Source organism: Tenrec ecaudatus, chromosome 3 (assembly GCF_050624435.1).
Source record: "Tenrec ecaudatus isolate mTenEca1 chromosome 3, mTenEca1.hap1, whole genome shotgun sequence".
NCBI classification, from domain to species: domain Eukaryota; kingdom Metazoa; phylum Chordata; class Mammalia; order Afrosoricida; family Tenrecidae; genus Tenrec; species Tenrec ecaudatus.
Genome location: NC_134532.1, coordinates 194,330,929 through 194,350,809, shown reverse-complemented (window position 1 = coordinate 194,350,809; position 19,881 = coordinate 194,330,929). Strand labels below are relative to the sequence as shown.

Genomic DNA, 19,881 nt, shown 5'->3' with positions numbered 1-19,881 from the left:
ACTAAATGACGGTCATATTGTTTTGTGGAAATAAAACTCATAAAAAAGACACCACAACCACATCATTAATTTTGTGGAACTTTAAATATTTACCCCCAACCATTAAACATTAAAGATATTGAATCAAAAGGAAATAATAAAATAATTTTTAATTGGTTTACATTTTGTAATATTTTGCCTCATTGGGTCAGGCAACACAAACCAGAATGGCTTAAACAAATAAATAAAATAAAATTTTGGTCCTTGAGCCTGCCTGGTTTTAAGCATCTACCATCTAAGGGCAAATATTAATCCCCAGGGAACCAACCATTCCGTTCTCTCCATGCTGTTTTCCTCTACTCTAATGTAACCTCTTTTCTGGAAAAATGACTGGCAGAAGTAGAGCTTTGATTTTCTCGTCAAGTTCAATAAGAAAGACACTCTTGTCTCCCAGGTGTTTGAACAAAATACTGAGATTGACTCTCAGTCACTCACGTTGGGTTACACCCTGTTTTTTAAACTATTCCCGTGTTTAAGTGTAAAGTGTGCTTATTGGGTATGGCCCGAATATGACGTTATGGATTGAATTTTCCCACTGCCCCTACATATGGTCAGGAGAAACCGGTCCCTAGAAGACACTGTGCTTGCTAAAGTGGAGAGCAGCCCAAGAAGAGGAAGTCCTCAACAAGATGACTGACCCAGTGGCTACAACAATGGGCTCAGGTGTAGGTACACTTGTGAGGACGGCGCAGGACCGGGCCCGTTTCATTCCGTTATGCATCGGGTCTCTATGCATCAGAGGTGGCTCCTCAACTGACGCCAACCACCCCCAAATCGCAACATGGAATCATGAATCCTAAATCTGTGAATGGGATTCCATGTGACAATAGGGATGTCTTTACGTTTCCGTGTAACTTTAGTGGCAGTCACTTCTGAAGAGCAGCGTACACATAGAGACCAGCGAGTACTCTTGCGAGGTAGACACAATCTGAGTAACCTAGGAAATGTAGGAATGGCAAAGATGCACAAACGGAGACAAAGACCGTGCCACAGAGTCAACAGAGCCCCACCCGAAGCTTCTGCCTCTGATTCAGATTTTAAGTCTTCTAAATCAGGAGAAACTAAATGCCTGGCTCGAAAATCAGTCCCTGGTGAGATTTCTTTTACAGCCATCTTGTTAAGGAAGACACATAACCATACCCATAGTCAGTGCAGAAATGAGACGGCATTAGCTTCACTGAAAACATACAAGTTGAGGGTTGAGATCAATTTATGACTTCATCCCTTCCACTAAAAAAGCAAGGTTTCTGATGACAAAATCAGGAGAAAGAGAAGAATGGATACTGAATATACAAAGGTCATTTCTATTGTACAACAGTTATTTATTCAGTGACTAAATATCAAGTGTTCTCAGTTATAAGCAGTCTTGACAAGCTATCTGTACAATAAGTCATTTCATTTCTATTTGAAGCTGAAGAAAATGTAATCTCCCCAAGGGCATATGGGAAGAAGTGGTGCTTGTGTGGAGTGATACCTAAACGACAGTTGCTACAATCAGCACCTTTTCTATACAGTAAAATTCCTTCATAAAGCAATCATAATGTTATTTATTTCAAGGTAGATTTATGTCTACCTAACACCAAAGGCATGATATATATGTATATACGTATATACACACTGTATATACTTGAGTGTAAGCTGGCCTGAATATCAGCTGAGACACCTAATTTTACCACAAAAACTGCATTAAAAATGTGCTGAAAAACCTCGGCTTCTACTCGAATATATACAGTACATGCACATGTCATATATATACATGAATGTCAATATTTATCAACGTTGTACATTCTTTTATAAGAATATGCCTAAACACACCCATGGATACCTATGTACATATACCCACATGTATATATAGATTTAATGGAAGATATTTCTACACTTGTGTTTAACTTCAATGTAAATATATTCATGAATATAATAGAGTACACAGGGACAAAGCCATAGTATCTTCCCAGTTAAAGCAACACATTCAGTGGGTATCCGGCTCAGACTATCATGCAAGGGTTAGCAAGGTCCATTCGATGGTGTCCAGCTATCATTTTTGACTATTCTGAAAGGAATCATATTGGAAGTTTCTAGATAGATAGAAGAAAAATTTGGGGGGGGATTAAAGATGGTTAAAAAAAGATCAGAGAGAGAGACAGAACCCTTGAAAGGATGACTCATAGTTACCCCTCTGTCTAGAACTGAATTTACCATGGGACTCAAATTTCAGCAAAAGATCAAATGGGTCTATGTAATTAGAAAGGAAAAAAAGATGATGAATAAGAAGCAGAACCCAAAATTCTGAGATTTCAGATTATTTTTTAGATTTATTTGAAGTTGAACATGGTAAAGCTGGGGCATTAAAATTTCTAAAACCTCCCGACATGAGCCAAACACGCAGTTCAATGTATTAATGTTTGCTATCAAGATCGGAAGGAAGTCTGGCGTTATGAAACCTACTATCTGCTGCTGCTAAGATGTATCGAATTCCATATTAAAATTGTTTTTTAAAAAGAAATAGTATATCTATCCTGGGATTATCTCCTCACAAAGAACGTTTTCTAAATGGTGTTTTTAGCTGCTTTTGAATGGACCCCACTAAACCTGTTCAGCATCATAGCAACAGTGGAAGGTGCCTTCCACAGAAGGTGATGCCGCATATGCCGAAGATTGACCAGAAACCCAATGGAAGATGATCTCTTGGAAGGATAGGTACCACTGAATCACCACGGCCCTCAAGACCTTAATTAAAATATGTGCTAGTTCCTTTACATTGCTTCTCATTTCCATCAGGTCGATGCAGCCTCATGGGGACCCTGTGGGGATGGGTAGAGCTTCCCCTGTGCATTTCCAAGATCGTAACTGTTTACAAGGCAGAAAGCCCTGTCTTTCTGGCTGGTGGTTTCCAACTCCTGACCTCGGAGATCCCAGTCCACTGCATAGCCACTATTTCAGCAGGGCTCCTATTACCTTGTTAGGTAAAGTTGAATTAGGTGGACAAGACCCTTGTTGGGAAATAATTCATCTTTCTGAACTACAGGGACATGTTTCTCAAAGAATGTGATAATTGACAGAAACAAATCTGAGAAAATGCAGCAAAGAAAAATGAATAATGTTCCCTTAATGTTATCCTCCTAGTACACTATATATTAGCTCAAGCTTGGCTAGCAAAGCTGGAATATCAGAATGCCAAACAGCATGTCAGGAGCCTAGCTGAGCAGGTCTACTCTCCTGTGGACCTTGCCTGCCTGCAGAGAGAACAGCAGTCTGCCTTCTCTGCAGCCTGAGCACGCTCATCAGTGTAGTTGCTATAGTTGCATCAGTTTTCCTTAAGCCCAATCCATGGCTCCTTCGTAGAAGCTGGCTCTGAGAAAAGAGAGATAATTATCTCCCATAGTCTGAAATAGTGCAGCACCATTTCCCACCTAAATTAAAAGGCAGAGGACCGAAGACAAATGTACTTATGTAAAATCTAGTTGGTGAGGCGCTTGAATGAAATGAAGTCAGACTGGAGATCAGTACAATTTTTTTTTTCGTGAGGAGACTAATGCATAAAAGTCCTTGAGTGAGCACCTAAAAGCCATCTAAATCTTTGCTAAGGGAGAAAAAAAATTGTATAGCGAGAGCTTGGGTAAAAGTAAGCCAATTGCTCTGAGCGGTATCATACTTCAGTGGTATCGAGGTTCAGATTGTGTTCTTTAAATATATTAAAATGTATGATCCTGTATGTCGTATGATATGTTAAATGATATTCATGGTCTCATAAATTCTTATAATAAGCTACAATACATGCTAAAGTGTAATGCGTTTCCTCCTCTGCCTGCAGATGCTGCTTCCACAAAGAATACATTCAAACCGATTCAGAGGTATATAGACCTTCTTTAAATATGTGGAATAGAGTAGTACTTTGCTAAATCTAACAAAAATTGGGCTTTTCTTCAGTTATTTTTTAAGCATTCAAAAGTTAGGATCAGAAGCATTGTTTTCTTCCTTCAAAGAGTGTCTTCAAATTAACAAAATGAAAACCCTTTCTGCTCTAAGCTTGTCAGCTGAAAACAATGTCAGCCACCTGCAGCCTTTTAATTTCATTAAAAAATAATGATAAGTTTGTATAGACTGCAATTCATTTCAAACTCTAGACTGAGAATTATGTGTTCTAAGGTCCTAAAATGACCTTCAACATTTTGAAAACACCACCTAATGGTAGAAAATATAAACAGGACATATAAATTGAAATGCAGACTTTGAAGTTCATAGAAGATGCCAAGTAACTTAGAGGTTCACCTTAGCCCCACTAGACTAAAGTAGAACAATTAGAATCCTTAGCATACACTGGGACCCAAGCAAGGCACAGAAGGTGCCTTTAAAGGTTGCAGGGCTTCCAGGAGTAAAGAAAGACACTGGAGTGTTTTAGGAAAGAAGGGCAATGCACTTATTTAAGATATCACTGTAAAACTCTTCGGGATAAATGCGAAGAGAGCCTGGGGGTAGCATATCTGCTAAAATGGTTTGGCTCTCCAAAATACACTGAATCACAGGTCACTACTGTAATTTATTTAGTTAATATATGTAATATATATATATAGCGAGTCTTCCTTGTTTGCCAGCCTAGAGCTTGAACGTCTTTATGGGGAAACCTCAGTGGAACACACAGAGAACGATCATATTGTTTAATATATCTTTTGATGTACTTTTACAAATTGATGCTTTCCAAATATAGCTGTGTTCCCTTGAACAAAGAGAGATGTGGCAAAGACCTCAAAGGTGTCTCCTGGTATCAGATACAGAAAAGGAACACTTTACCACATGAAGGTGGGAAAATGGGGCCAATATCCCAGAAAGATGCTTTACTCATGGCTAGTCTCTTGTGTTGCTGGTAGTGAGATTCTCTACCTCTGCTTCAGGGATGGCTCATTTTATGCCCACCGGGATGGCAATAACACACTGCTTTATCATTGATCACAATTACTATCGTCCCCGCGCTCATCAGGGAAAAGTCACTTGGTAGGAGTAACAAATCTATGCTTGTGGTTAGTAGGTGCTCATCCCATAGCAACCCTGTGTGCAACGGAAGGAAGTGCTACTGGGTCAGAGGCCATCCTCAGGACTACTCTTATATGTGAGCACATCAGAGAAGCTACTTGGTCAGTCATCTTGACAAAGGTGTTCCCCTTTTTTACTGCCCTGCTAATTTTCTGAACACGATGTCCCTCTCCTGGGATGGTCTCTCCTGGCAACAGGTCCAAAGTGTGTTGTTCGATGCCATCCAGTCAGCCCCGACCCATAGTTACCCTATCTTTGTGCAACAGAATGAAACATGACATGGTCTTGTGCCAGCCTCACCTTGGTTCCCAGGCCTCAGCCCAGTGATTCCGCTCCCGTTTTCTCTCCACCCCTTCACTTTATCAAACATGATGTCCTTCTCTCGGGGCTGGTCTCGGCTGACTGTATGTCCAAAGGACATAAAACAAAGTCTTATCATCCTTGCCTCCAAGGAGTACTCTGGTCTGACTTCTTCCAATAGAGACCTATTTGTGCCTCTAGCAGTTCTTGGTACTTTCTGTATTCTTCTCTAGCACCACAATTCAAATGCATCTATTCGTGTAGAGTTTTCCTTATTCAATGTACAGCTTTCACGTGCATACGAGCCAATGGAGAGTACCATAACTTTAGTCAGGTTCATCTTAGTCTTCAGAGTAACATCCTTATTCTTCAACACTTAAAAAAAATAACTTTGTGAAGCAGATTTACCAAATGCAATGCCTTTTGATCTCTTGACTGCTGCTTCCATGAGCATTTATTGTCGATCAAAGTAAGCCAAAATCCTTGACAACTTCAACCTTTTCTTCATTTGCCACTATGCTACCTATTAGTCCAATTGGGTAGATTTTGGCCTTCCTTATAATGAGTAGTAATCCATACTGGAGCCTACAGTCCTTGATCTTCATCATCAAGTACTTCAATTCCTCCTCACTTTCAGCAAGCAAAGTGTGTCATTTGCATATTGCTGATTGTTAATAAGCTTTCTGCCAATCCTGATGCTACTCTCTTCATCATATAAACCAGCTTCTCCGATAATTTGCTCAGCAGACGGAATGAACAAGTATGATGAGAGGATATAACACAGATGCACACCTTTCTCAATTTAAACCATGCAGTATCCCTTGTTTTGTTTGCACAACTGCCTCTTGATCCATAATCAAGTTCTGAATGAGCAAAATGAAGTGTTCTGGAACCCCCATTCTTCTCAATGTCGTCACAGTTCATTATGGTCCATATGTTCGACTGCCTTGGCATAGTCAGTGACACACAAATAAACATCTTTCTGGTATTTTCTACTTTGAGCCAAGATTTATTTTGTATCAGCAATGATAGCCTTTGTCCCATGTCCTCTTCTGAATTGACCTGTACTTCTGGTACTTCCTGTCAATGTTCTATTGCAGCTATTGTGGGGTGATCTTAAGTAAAATTTTATTTGTGTCTTGTATCTATGATATCATTCTATATTTTGAGCATTCTGTTAGATCATGATTCTTTAAAAAGGGCGAAATTATGAATCTCTTCCCATCAGTTGGCCAGGTAGTTGCTTTCCGAATCTCTTGGCATAAATGAACGAGTACTTCCATTGCTTCTTCAGATTTCTGAAATATTTCTATGTCACTGGTAGTCCCCATGCCAGCAGGGTCACCCAAAGTGTGTAGGTTTCAGTAGAGCTTCAATTCTAAGGACAGACAACAAAGAGGGGGAAGAAACCACTTAAAATCTTCTACATAGCTTCAAAGCATTGTCAGATAGCCAAAGTATGTGAGATTAAGCTTCCCCATCCTTGCCTCTAAGGAGAATTCTGGTTTTACTTCTTCCAACACGGATTTATTTGTTCTCTTTGACAGCCCATGATACTTTCAACATTCTATACCAATATCATAATTTAATGCACTGATTTTTCTTCAGCTTTCCTTATTTATTATCCAACTTTCATCAACATCGGTGACAACTGAAAATACCATTGCTTTGGTAAGGCACACCTTAGTCCTCAAGGTAATCTCATTGTTTTTCAACACTGTAAAGAGAACTTGTGCAGCAGATTTACCCAATGGAATGTGTCCATTGCTCTTTGACTGCTGTTTCCATGAGCATTGATTGTGGATCCAAGCAGGAGAAAATTCTTGACAACTTCAACATTTTCTCTGTTTTTCTTAGTGTTACCCACTTGTATTATTACAATTTTGGTTTTCTTAATACTGCCTTGTAATCAATACTGGAGTCTTCATTCCTTTATAATCAACACCAAGTGATGCACGCCCTCCTCCCCTTCACAAGGTTGTTTCATTTGCCTATTTCAGGCTTCTAATAACACTTCTTCCACTCCTGATACTGAATTCTTCTCCATGTTAGACAGTTTCTCTGCTCATTTCTTCAGCAGAAAGACCGAATAAGTATGGTGAATGTATGCAACCCTGACACGCACCTTTCCTAATTTTAATCCATGCAGTAGGCCCTTATTCTGTTTGCACAACTGCCTCTCACTCTATGTTCATTTTCCACATGAGCACAATGTCTTGTTGTAGGATTTCCATTCTTCTCAAAGATATATATAGTTTGTTATGGGCCTTACCATATTTAATAAAACACAAGAAAACATCGTTCTGATGCGTTGTGCTTTATCTGACATCAGCGGTAATATACCTTGTTCCAGGTCCTCTTCGGAATCAAGTGTCTGGAAGCTCCCTGTCAATATATTGCTGTAACTATAAGTAAGATAGTCATAAAAATGCACTGCAATTTGAAATGCATATGTAATTATCTGCTAATTGTGGGAATAGCATTTTACTCAAAACTAGGAAATGATTATTTATTTAAAGAGAATAAATTTCAGATGTGCCATTGAATTTAGTACTAATATTATGTACAGTGTTGTATGGTTTTTATAAAACACATTTGTTCTTATGCCTGTGGAATAGTAGAGTCATAAAGACATGCTGTATAATTCAACAGCATTATAAATTATTTTTAGACACAAATAAATATTGATACACATGTAAGGCAATGGTGTTGTAACTTGATTTTAGTCAAAAAAAGCAATGTTGATGCCTGCCAGGGGTAAAAAGACACACATAGTCTCACTACACGGGAGGATAGGACTGAAAGCAATAGTTGGAAGCTGGAAGGGAACAGATTTGAGTGTAACTTGACATTGGCTGAATTCGTTTCCTCGCATAGTAGAACGAGCTGTCGGATAAAGAGGTGAGCACCGAACTGTTCAAGCGGAGGGCTCTGACATTCTTTGGGAAGGAGAAAGCAACAGTTGCTGTTTGGGGAAGTTTGGCATCTGTTTTAATACAGGACCCAGTGCTAAAAATGGACAGCGAGAGCGCAACTGTCATCCCTGGCAACTGTTAGTTCGCAGCAAGTTTACCCCTTTCGGCATTGGAAAGTTTTAGGGAGTGAATGAGGGTAATTAAGAAGAAGTTGTGACAATAGTTTGAGAGTAAGTTAACTACCTATTGAAGGCAGTAGGCAGACGGAAAGAAGTCGTGGGACCAGGTACCTAGAGGCAGACATCTGGATGGTGCTGATTGGCAGCTTAATGGCTCTTATCTGTCACAAATTAAGCACCCAGTGGCTTTTTCTCTCCTTTCTCCACACACTGGAATATCCAGTGTAACAATACTGAGGAATAGGAAACTGGTGACAAAACTGTAGATGTCAGTGAATACTGAGATTGAGAAATAATTAAAACAATTTCATATAAAGTCTCTCAGTCAATGTCCCAGCAAGAAAGAGACGATTCAGTCAAATTGGGAAAATTTTACAAAGCAACTTTTGAAAATGTAGATGGCATGAAGGAGAAAATGCCAGGCATACTGTTGATCCCTGCTTTTCACAACAGAGCTCTATGAAGCCACCTCCAAGTCCGGAGAGACAGAGCCTGGACGCGCACCTTAGACTGCGGAGGAGAAACCGGGGTGGAGCCGCACTTCTCAAGCTCTCCGAGGTTGCCACACATGATATTTGAGCGAGATGTTCATTATAAAAAGGAAAAAAGAATCCTGTTTTTTGAAGTGCAAATGTAACTGAGCATATTCCCTGGCCTCCGTGCTCCGGAGTGGGGCTGCTAACTGCGAGGTCAGCGGTTTGAAACCAGCAGCAGCACCGCAGAGGAAATATGAGGCGTTCTACTCCCATAAAAGAGTACAGTCTGGAAACCCACGGGGCCGTTCTCCTCGGTCCCACAGGGCCATTGGGGTAGGAATCCGCTGGATGGCAGTGAGAGACCTAGTCTCTAGGAAGGCATGGCTGGCTCGGTGGGATTCTCCTATTTCACGAAGAATGCTCAGGTTAGATTTTCAGTCAGTACAACCACTCACCGATCGCTGCAATAAGGTTGTTATAACACAGAAAGGGTGTAGTGGAGTTTTCTGATAGTCTAGAAAGGAAGTACCGGCGCTCTAGTCCTAAACATCAGCCATTGAAAACCAAATGGATCGGCATCAAATCTGCCCTTACCTACATTTGGAAAACTTCCTATCTTTGGAAAAATGTTGACTTTTGTATTGCTTTTTGTTTTGTTTTAGCTTATTGTTTCTGGGAACAGTCTCACTGTCTCACTCTCTCTCACTGCCTTTGAGTTGATGGTGATTCGTTGTGATCCTATTGGACAGAGTAGAATTGCCCACATGCGTGTCTGAGAATGTCAACCTTTGTGGGAACAGATGTGTTGCCTCTTAGCCATTCTTGCCCTATGCAATTTTCTTCACACACCATAATTCTTTGATCTTTCTTGTTCATTTGTCCAGCTTTCCCTTGCAGTTGAGACAATTGAAAATATCATGGCCAGTTTCAGGTTCATGTTAGTTGTCAAAGTAACATCGTTGCATTTTATGGCTTTAAAGGTATCTTTTGTAGCAGTTTTTGACAATACAAGAGGGTGTTTGATTTTCTCCACTGCAGCTTCCTTGGGGGTGATTTTGCATCAAAGTAAAACGAGATCCTTGACAAATGCAATCATCTTTCCATGGATTGTGATGCTGTTTGTGTTGCAGTTGTGAGGACGTCTATTGTCTTTAGGTTATGGTCTAATCTGTACTGAAGACTGTAATCTTTGATCTTCATCAGTAAGCGCTTTCAGTCCCCACCACTTCTCATAAAGAAGGCAGTGCCATCGCCGAACTGCATGTTCTTAATAAGTCTCACCCTGATCTTGATGCCATATTCTTCTTCATTAAGTTCTACTTCTCAGATTATTTGTGCAGGACACAGATGGAATAATTGTACTGAAAGCATACAATCCTGTAACACATCTTACCTGATTTTAAAATGCACACAACCCCCTTGTTTTGGTGGAATGACCATCTTTTGGTCTATGTGCATGTTCTTCATGAGTATTATGGAGGACTGTAGAATTCTTATTGTTCACAATCTTAACCATAATTTATTATGATCCGTTCTGCTGAATGCCTTCCCACAGTGAGCAAAATACAGGTAAAATAGCTTTGGTGTTCTTTGTTTTAGCCACGACCCATCTGCCATCAGCTGTGATACCTTTTGTTCCAAGTCCTCTTCTCAAATTGGCTTGGATTTATTGAACTATTCTATCAATGTATTACTGCAACTCTTTTTAAAATTATGCCCAGCAAAACCGGCATATATGGGAAAATTGAACATGTCTAAGAGTTTTTGTAAACTCTTAAGTTCATTCTGATTCAAAATGATCCCTTGGGACAGAATAGAGCCACTCTATTGGGTTATCAAGGTTTTAATCATTAAAAATGGCCACTGAATCTTCCTCCCGCATTGTCTCTGGTAGCCTCAGAGTAGCTGAACACTTAACCATATCCAACCATGTTTCCTAATGGTTTTTAAACTAGATTATGTTAATAAATTATGTAATTTATTTAAAGTACAAAAGAGCGGGTACCACCACCTGTAAATTCTGACTGAAGAGATTAGGTCTATAATACAAAAATCTTGATATTGATATCCAAGGGTCCTGAATCATTGGTCACAAGATCTTTGGAACCCCCCAATAGTACACCTGTGCATAATAGTGTGGGATCCGCTTTGACTTGTAGTGCAGCCAGCTCTCTGATATTTGTCTTCACAATTCTCTTCCTCCACCTCAAATCCCTGACCCTACTCAATTTTATGAAGGTCTTTTGGACACCAGATTAATTTATAGCTGCCTCCTTTGCTCAAATGACTGCTACAAGCCACATGCCCCTGGCCTTTGGCCGGGGGCGGGCCTTCCAGATGAACACTGACTGACCTTTCAAGGCCCATTGCCGCTGTTGGCTTAGGGGTCATTTCCTTCTTGACTACTTCCACTCAAGTCAAGACAGGGATTCGACTTCTCGATCCTTCATTTTCTTAGTACTGTGCCTTTTGCATCCCAAGCATTGTATCTGTAGATCAATTTTGGAAGGAAATATTTTTCTCTGCTTGCTACAGGGATTGCAAAATGGAAGCATTAGCACATTTGCCAGATTATCTGGTCTCAGTTACAGTTCTGACACTCAAATGCTGTGTGATATAAAGTGACTTAATTTTTCTGGAATTTAGTTTCATCATCTGAAATATGTGAATAATAATTTATTTCAAAGACCCTGTGTTAATAAAATTAGCATTATTATCAATTAGCATATCATAGTGCCTAGTTCATAACACTTGATAAACACACCTAATAGTGACAAAGTTATTATTAATTTTACTTGTGTTACATGATATTCTACTTAGGTATTCTCTTTCACATTCTTATTGAGTATTCAAAACATCTCTCCTAACCTAGAATTTAATAGAAGATCATGTTTAAGGATCCCTGGTGGTTCAGTGGCTTAAGGGTTGAGCTGCTAACTATAAAATGGCAATTCAAATCCACTACCACCGTGTGTGAGAAAGATGAAGCTGTCTGCTCTCTTAGAGATTTGCAATTTTGGAAACCTTAAGAAGCCATTCTGCTCCGTCTGATTCTATACTATAACCCCTACTACTGAGTTGATTACTAGTCACAGAAAGCAGATCTAGGAATGCTGAAGCTTTATGGCTCTTTATGGAGCAAGCTGTGTCATCCTTTTTCCATGGAGTGATTGCCCTCCGCGGAGCAGTGCCAGGCTTACTTGGAAGGGCCACCAGGGCCCTATCCTACGGGGTCACTCCAGGGCCACTATGAGTCAAAACAACTCAATGACAGTGGGTTTGGGGTTTGAGCTTAGCTCATGTTTGCTTAATGAGCAAGTAATGGTCCTTTTAGGTAGTTTTTATATTGAGAAGAGTTTTAAAAATTGCTGTGTACCTTTATATTTATTTCTATATATGTGTCTTAACTTTTAACAGTTTATGAGCATACAGTTTGCATATCATACACTTCTATAGTTCAATCACATTCATAAGCATGGGAAAGTATCATCACAATCAATCCCAGTACATTTCTTCTCCCTTGGGGCCATTGTAACTTCCCCATCTCCCTCACACATCACTTGTTGCTTGCTCTCTTAGCTTGGAGTCAGAGTGTGACCTTACTCTCATGCAAAGTGCATTAGGGAAAGTGGGTTGTTGCAGATAGACAAATTAAAAATGGGGACCTTCTCATATAATCTCTCTTATGATCCATTTAAAATGTGTTCTTTTAAAATAATTTTCTGCTTTCTTTTCTATTGAAATGTTTATCTGGTTTTTTCTTATTGTTGTTTGTTCAGTAAACTGTATATGGAATCCCGGATGGGTAACGCTAAGCACTATGAACTGGAGACACGGTTCCTTAGGGCTAAGGAAGGGGAGGTTGGAAAATATGGGATGCTAACAACACTTGAGTTAATGGCTTCATTGGTCCAGATCTGAGTGGACATGGAGGGGATGGGGTTCATGCCTTTCAATGGGACAGTGATCTTTAAGAAGCGACTGAGGAGGAAAGCACAGAGCTGGCATTTTTTATTGTGATGACTTATTGGAGAGGAGGTCGGACACTAGTAGCCCCGGCAGCAGGATATTGCTCTGAAGAGCCTGGAGTAGTCTTAATAAGATGTTGACTGGGAAATTAGGCTATTTCTGACTTAAAGATTATAAAACATAGTAGAAAATATTTTACTAAAATATAAAAGGATAATATTAATTGTAAAGGAATAATAAAAATAATAAAATGCTTTGTTCTTCTCCCACTCAAGTAAGATTTGTCGTTTGTCTTTGCACTATTATGATCTCATCCTCACCGCCTTAGTATGATTTGTTTGTCACTGTCTTCTGCTGGCTTCCCAGCTGTGAAGCACAGGCAGAATGAGGGTTTAAGGATAATAACTGGTACTAGGTGTTATGAAGAATGCAGGTGTGGGGGGTGGGCAAAGCGAGAGGTCAGGGATTTCTGGAATAAACAATGAAGGCAGGAGCAGGGAAGGGAGCATGAGAACTGACTGGCATTGCCCAGCTCAGTTTAAAAGCGATTTAGCCGTGGTGCTCGGGTGATGGTGCGTGGTTATGTCTATGATCTACGTGGTTCTCATTGTACAATTCCCCTTGATATGACTCAATCATTGAAATATTCAATTGTTTAATGTGTGAATTGTGAGGCAATAACAATGTTGGCAGGGGTGGGAGGAAGCGGGGAGTGTTAAAAGAAAAAGTAATTGTTCTAAATTCCATCCGTGGAGAGTTCTGGAATGTTCAGGGTGCAGATCCTTAGAGAAACTGGGAGCAGGGCTAGGAGTGCGCGGGTTTGCTGATGTGGAGTCCTGCACTGGTCAGGAGAGGATCCGGCAGACTCTGGGTTGAGGTTGAGGGAGCTGAGTGTCTGTGCAGGAACTAAGGGACTAAAGGTCTTGTAGTTTGGGAGGTTGGGTGGGGCTGACTGCAGCCTGCTCTCCTGAAGGAATAGACTACTTGTGGCCCTAGGGGGACAGGGCTCACATTTGTCATGTGCTGCTGGTCTCTGGGGATGGGAATGAGGGATCTGTGCCAGGAGATCTCCCAGGTGAAAGACCTTTCTCAGGATGGCCTAGGGTTGAGAAGTTGCCTTCGTAGAAGACAGGCTGTTGCTCTGTATGGTGTGAGCTGGTCTAAATGGAGTGCCGTCTGGGTTTGGGATCCAAAGGGACCCCTGGTTGCTCCGGGCAGCCAGCGCTTCAGAAAGGACATGGAGCGGTGATGGGAGAGGTCTGATCCCAGGACATATGACTTGTGCACCAGCCAAGGGGTGCTCACTGTCATGAGGCACTTGCCTGTGAAGGGTGAAGGAGCCTGTGTGGATGGTCTGGATACCAGGTGTATGAGAGCCCACCAGCTAAGAAGTGACAAGGCCTCCCAAGTTCTGTCATGTGATCAGTAACTGGACCTCTTGGGAAGAAAGATTCAGCATCTCTGGGGCCCGTTTATCCTTCACTGGTGCCCCTGCCCCTCCCATCATCTCTGGACCTGGGTGGGCTTGGGGTACTGACCTGCTGAGTTGTTCTCCATGATTGCTTTCACCCCATTTTCTCTTCCTTGATCTCTTCTTCCTGAATGTTGGATAAGGATTCACTCTCAGTGTGATCAGTCAGCCTTCTTGAACCCAAAGCTTGTGTCACAATGTTTAAGATACATAATACCTAGACTTTCACTGAAAGCATATTCTCAAATGTATCTTTAAGGTCCTAAGTATGGACATAGATCTATGTACATATATTTTTTTGTTAAGTATTAAGGTAGCAGATGGACATTGGGCCTCTATTCAAGTCCTCCCTCAATGAAAGAATATTTTGTTCTAATAACCTGGAATGCTGTGATTCTCACCTTCCCGAAGCAATCACTGAAGACAGAATGAGTGCATAAGCTAAGGTGGTGAAGAAAGCTGATGGTATCTGGCTATTACAAGATAGAGCGTCTAAGGTCTTAAAAGTTTGAACTTAATCAAATGGACGTCTAGCAGGGAAGCAACAAAGCCCATATGGAAGAAGCACAGCAACTCTTAGGATCATCAGATGTCAATAGGATCAAGTATCAGGCCTCAGAAGACAAAAATACCCCAGCCATTTTGATGAATAAGGGGGGATGGAATGGAGACCCAAAGACCACCTGTAGACAATTGGACATTGTATCACAGAAGGGTCACAAGGAAGGGTAAAGCCAGCCAGGTTGCACTATACCACTGATGAAACAAACAATATTCCTCTAGTTCTTTAATGCTTTCTCTCCCCGCTCCATCCTCTACCCCCAACAATCATGACCCAAGTTTGATCTTACATCTGGCTAGACCAGAGCATGTACAGTGGTACAGCAAGGAGTTTTGACACACAGAATCCAGGACAGATAAACTCCTCAGGATAAATAATGAGAGTAACTATATCATGAGAGTAGGTGAAAGGTGGGGGTGGAAGGAGAAATGGGAAACCAATAGCAATGATCGATGTATATCCCCCACCGCTTCAGGGGAATGAACAACAGAAATGTGGGTGAAGGAAGCAACATACAGTGTAAAATATGAAAATAAAATGATTTATAAATTACCAAGGTTTCACGAGGGTGGGCGGTTAGGGAGGGAGGGGAAAAAGAGGAGCTGTTACCAAGGGCTCGAGTGGAAAGAAAATCTCTTGGAAATTATTATGGCAATCTGTGTACAAATGTGCTTGATACATTGAGGTATGGAGTGTTATAAGAGCTGTGAGAGTTCCCAATAACATAATCTATTAAAATAAAAATAATTTAAAAAATAAAGTTTAAAAAAGGTTCTGAAAATGGTTGAGACTGATGGAATTTCATTAACTTAATGTTTGATGAGAGTACAGTGATTGCAGAAACCTAAATTTGAGATCAGGGCACTACTTTCTCAAACAATACAAACACAGAGAGACACAGGTACACAGACTCGGAGATAATTTTTTTCAGATGTTTCTCAAACTTACAGATAAGAAGAAATGGTTCTGAATAGGGCTGCCCATTGGTCAACCCAATGAAGCATGTGCACCTGCACAACTTAGGTTACGGAAATAACAATGAAGGCAAACTTTATCAGTTCAAACTCATATTTTATTTTATGCCTTGATTTAAAAGTACAAGAAGAAACAATTTGGTCAAATTTACTTGTGTGTTTTTCTCACTTATTTTAGATATAAATCCCTTGCTTTTTGCAAATTCAAATAGGTGCACTGTTTAAATGCTGAAATTTATTCTCCACTGACTATCTAAATCCAATGTCATAACATTCTAATAACCTAATTCTTGTACCACAATTGCCTCAGTCATTCTAAACTAATGAATGTAAATTATAAGACAATAAATAAATAAGCAACAATTTCCCTTGGGTGACATAACTACTGCTTTTAATTACTTTAAAACCAGCTTTTCAGAGTCAATACTGAATTGTTGTTTGATAAACATACTGAAAAAGCAAGAGCTCTCATTTTTGCTTTAATAAATTCATGATGTTACAGTAATGGAAGGCCTTAGTGATATAAAGCCAGCTGAAATGGAGTCGTGTCATCCTGGGGGTGACTATACCTTTATAGCAATAACTGAATGAAAATGAACTGTGGTCCTTCAACTTGCTTATCCTTCTGGAAGGATACATAAAATAAAAAGGAAACTTTGAAAATGTATCTTTTAAATTCTGATCCAGAATTGCATAGTTGTTTAACTATGTACAGACAAATAAACTGATATTCGCAAAACAGATATGTGAGGCATTTGCTTTAATGAAAACAGAACAGCTGTTATGGCATCACTCAATGTAGTTAATATGGATCAAGACTTTGGAGCATTTAAGTTACTAATCCACTGGACAAAGTCACCAACTTATGATAATATAGTGTCATATTACTACATAGGGAGAAGTAGGAGCAATTGAGCAGTCTGTTAAGAATGCTGCTTACTAGAACCCACTCCACAATGGCAGAAATCTAAATGCAATTAGCTTACCCCAAGAGGCCTTTAAAATTCACATTCCATACATTTCTTATGATAATAATAATAAAGTTTTATTATTTATCCAAAAAATAATACCACATAGGTGTCCCTTCAATAGCCACAGTTTCTTATGTTTTATTGAGTTTGTAAAGTACTATTTTTTTATTAGCTATTAATTACTATTATTTTTCTATTAACTATTAGACATTAATGGTACTGATGATGAGCCAATAATGGGGCAATAGACAAAAAAAGTCTTATTTTTTTTAGAGAAAGAAAAAGGAAGGGGAATATACATATATATTAAAATAAATATATATTTCACATATAATACAAAGTTATATTATTGTTGTATTTAATATATTTATACAATTTCATAAATATACATATATTTATGAAAATATGTATGAAAATAAAAGAGCATAAGGGAATAATAAATGATAGGAGATGATATTGTACATACATGATTAAAGAAAGGCCTTAAAACAACAGGTTAAAGGATTTCGCCATAGGAATAGAGCATAGGAAACGATGGAAAGAGCTGGTGAAGGCTGGGACAGGAACACTCTTAGAATACTTATGAAGCAAGCAGTCCACTCTGGCCAGAGTGGTGAGAATCAGAGGAGATTAAATGTGAAAGTCAGCAGAGATCCTATAGACCACAAAAGACTTTGTGTTACGTGCACTGCATTTACCCATGAGTGCCACGATCTCATTTTCACTCCTGAAAGACCATGTCCGATACGTGAAGCATATCCATTAACAGGCTGAAGATAAAAATGTAGAGACACTTAAAAAAGAAGCTGCTACAATAACCTAGTGTGAAGCAGTGAGGGATCAAAATGAGATAATATGGCTTAGATGCTTGATTTTGTGTAGATTGTATAGGAAGCCAAACAAGATGGATTTTGTATAAGCAGTTGAAGAAATAAAAGGGTTGATAGTCTGAAAAACTGAGGGAAACATTCAATGACCTTTTGCTGATATGAGGAATTCAACTGGAAGTGAAAAGTTTATTTCATGAGGGTAACAAATGTTCTTTTTTGACAATACTAATTTGTTGTTACTTATTACCAATTCCAAGTGGAGATGTTAAAAAATTGTGTATATAAATCTTTAGATTTACTGGATATACTCGAGTATAAGCCAACCTGAATATCCGCTGAGGCACCTAATTTTACCACAAAACCTGCATTTAAAAAATGTGCTGAATGAAGGCTGAGCATGGTGGTGGGACAGGAAGAAAGTAAAGGGAAGTGGAGGAGGGAACTGGGTGACAAGGGGTATTTGTAGAGCGGTACAAAGACTGGAATGTACATATGTAAATATATTTATATGAGTGTAGGGAAATAGATCTATATGCATATATTTATAGGTTTAGTACTAAGGCAGCAGATGGACATTGGGCCTCCACTCAGGCACTTGCTCATTGCTGAGAGGCATCGAAGCCCGCATGGAAGAAGAACGCCAGCTTGGCTGACCACGAGGTCAGACATCAAAGATCTGGAAATCATATCAGTGGGTGCCCACCTTCCTGATGTGACCACTGAAGACAAACACGTGCATGAGCAAAGGTGGTGAGGAAAGCAAATGGTTCCCGGCTATCAAAAGATATAGTGTCTGGGGTCTTGGAGGCTTGAGGTTAAACGGGGTGCCATCTGGCTGAGAAGCATCAAAGCCCGCGTGGAGGAGGCACACTAGCCTGTCTGACCATAGCGTGCAGAAGGGACCAGTTATCAGACATCAGAGAACTAAAGATCATGTCAATGGGTGCCCACCTCCCTGATATGATCAGTGAAGACAAACATGTGCATAAGCAAATGTGGTGAGGGGAGCTGATGGTGCCCGGCTATCTAAAGATATAGTGTCTGAGGGCTTAAAGGCTCAAAGATAAGCAAATGGCCATCTAACTCAGAAGCAACAAGGCCCACATGGAGGAAACACACCAGCCTGTGTGACCACGAGCTGTTGAGGGGATCAGGTATCAACCATCAAGGAAAACAAAAAATCATATCATTGAAAATGTGGGTGAGTGCAGAGTGGAGACTCAAAGCCCAATGGTAGCCAACCGGACACCCCTTACTGAAGAGTTGTGGGGAGGAGATGAACCAGTCAGGGTGCAGGGTAGCAATGATGAAACATAGAACTTTCCTCTAGTTCTTAAATGCTTCCTTCCTCCACTATCATGATCCCAATTCTACCTTACAAATCTGGCTAGACCACATGATGTACATAGCCACAGATAGCAACTGGAAACACAGGAAATCCAGGACAGGTGACTCCTTCAGGACCAGTGGTGAGAGTGCTGATGCCTGGAGGGTGGAGAGAATGTGGGATAGAAAGGGGGAACTGATTACATGAATATAAGTATGGCCTCCTCCCTGGGGGAGATGACATCAGAGAAGGCGGGGGGAGATGTTGGACTGTGTAATATATGGCAAAATAATAATAATTTATGAATGATGAAGGGTTCATGAGGTAGGGGGGAGTGGGGAGGGAGGGGGAAAATGAGCAGCAGATATTAAGGACTCAAATAGAAGGCAAATGTTTTGAGAATGATGATGGCAACAAATGTGCATATGTTCTTGACACAATGGATGGATGGATGGTTTGTGATAAGAATTGTACGAGCCCCCAATAAAATGATTTTTTTAAATGTGCTGAGAAACTCGGCTTATACTTGAGTATATAGGTATACCCTAATCTGTAGATTCGGGTCTGTAAAGAACAAATGGGTGCACAAGCAAATGTGGTGAAGAAAGCTGATGGTGCCCGGCTATCAAAAGAGATAGTGTCTGGGGTCTTAAAGGCTTGAAGGTGAACAAGCGGCCATCTCGCTCAGAAACAAATAAGCCCACATGGAAGAAGCACACCGGCCAGTGCGATCACGAGGTGCCCAAGGGACCAGATATAAGGCATCATGCAAAAAAAAAGATATAAGTGTGTGTATGTATGTGTATATATGTGTATATGTATATATGTATGTGTATATAT

General features: G+C 40.1%; 1 pseudogene; it reads left to right on the top strand.

Moving 5' to 3' along the window:
- Positions 1 to 871: 871 nt before the first annotated feature.
- The window catches only part of LOC142442492 (mRNA turnover protein 4 homolog), a 62,460-nt pseudogene continuing 43,450 nt past the window's right edge, over positions 872 to 19,881 (top strand).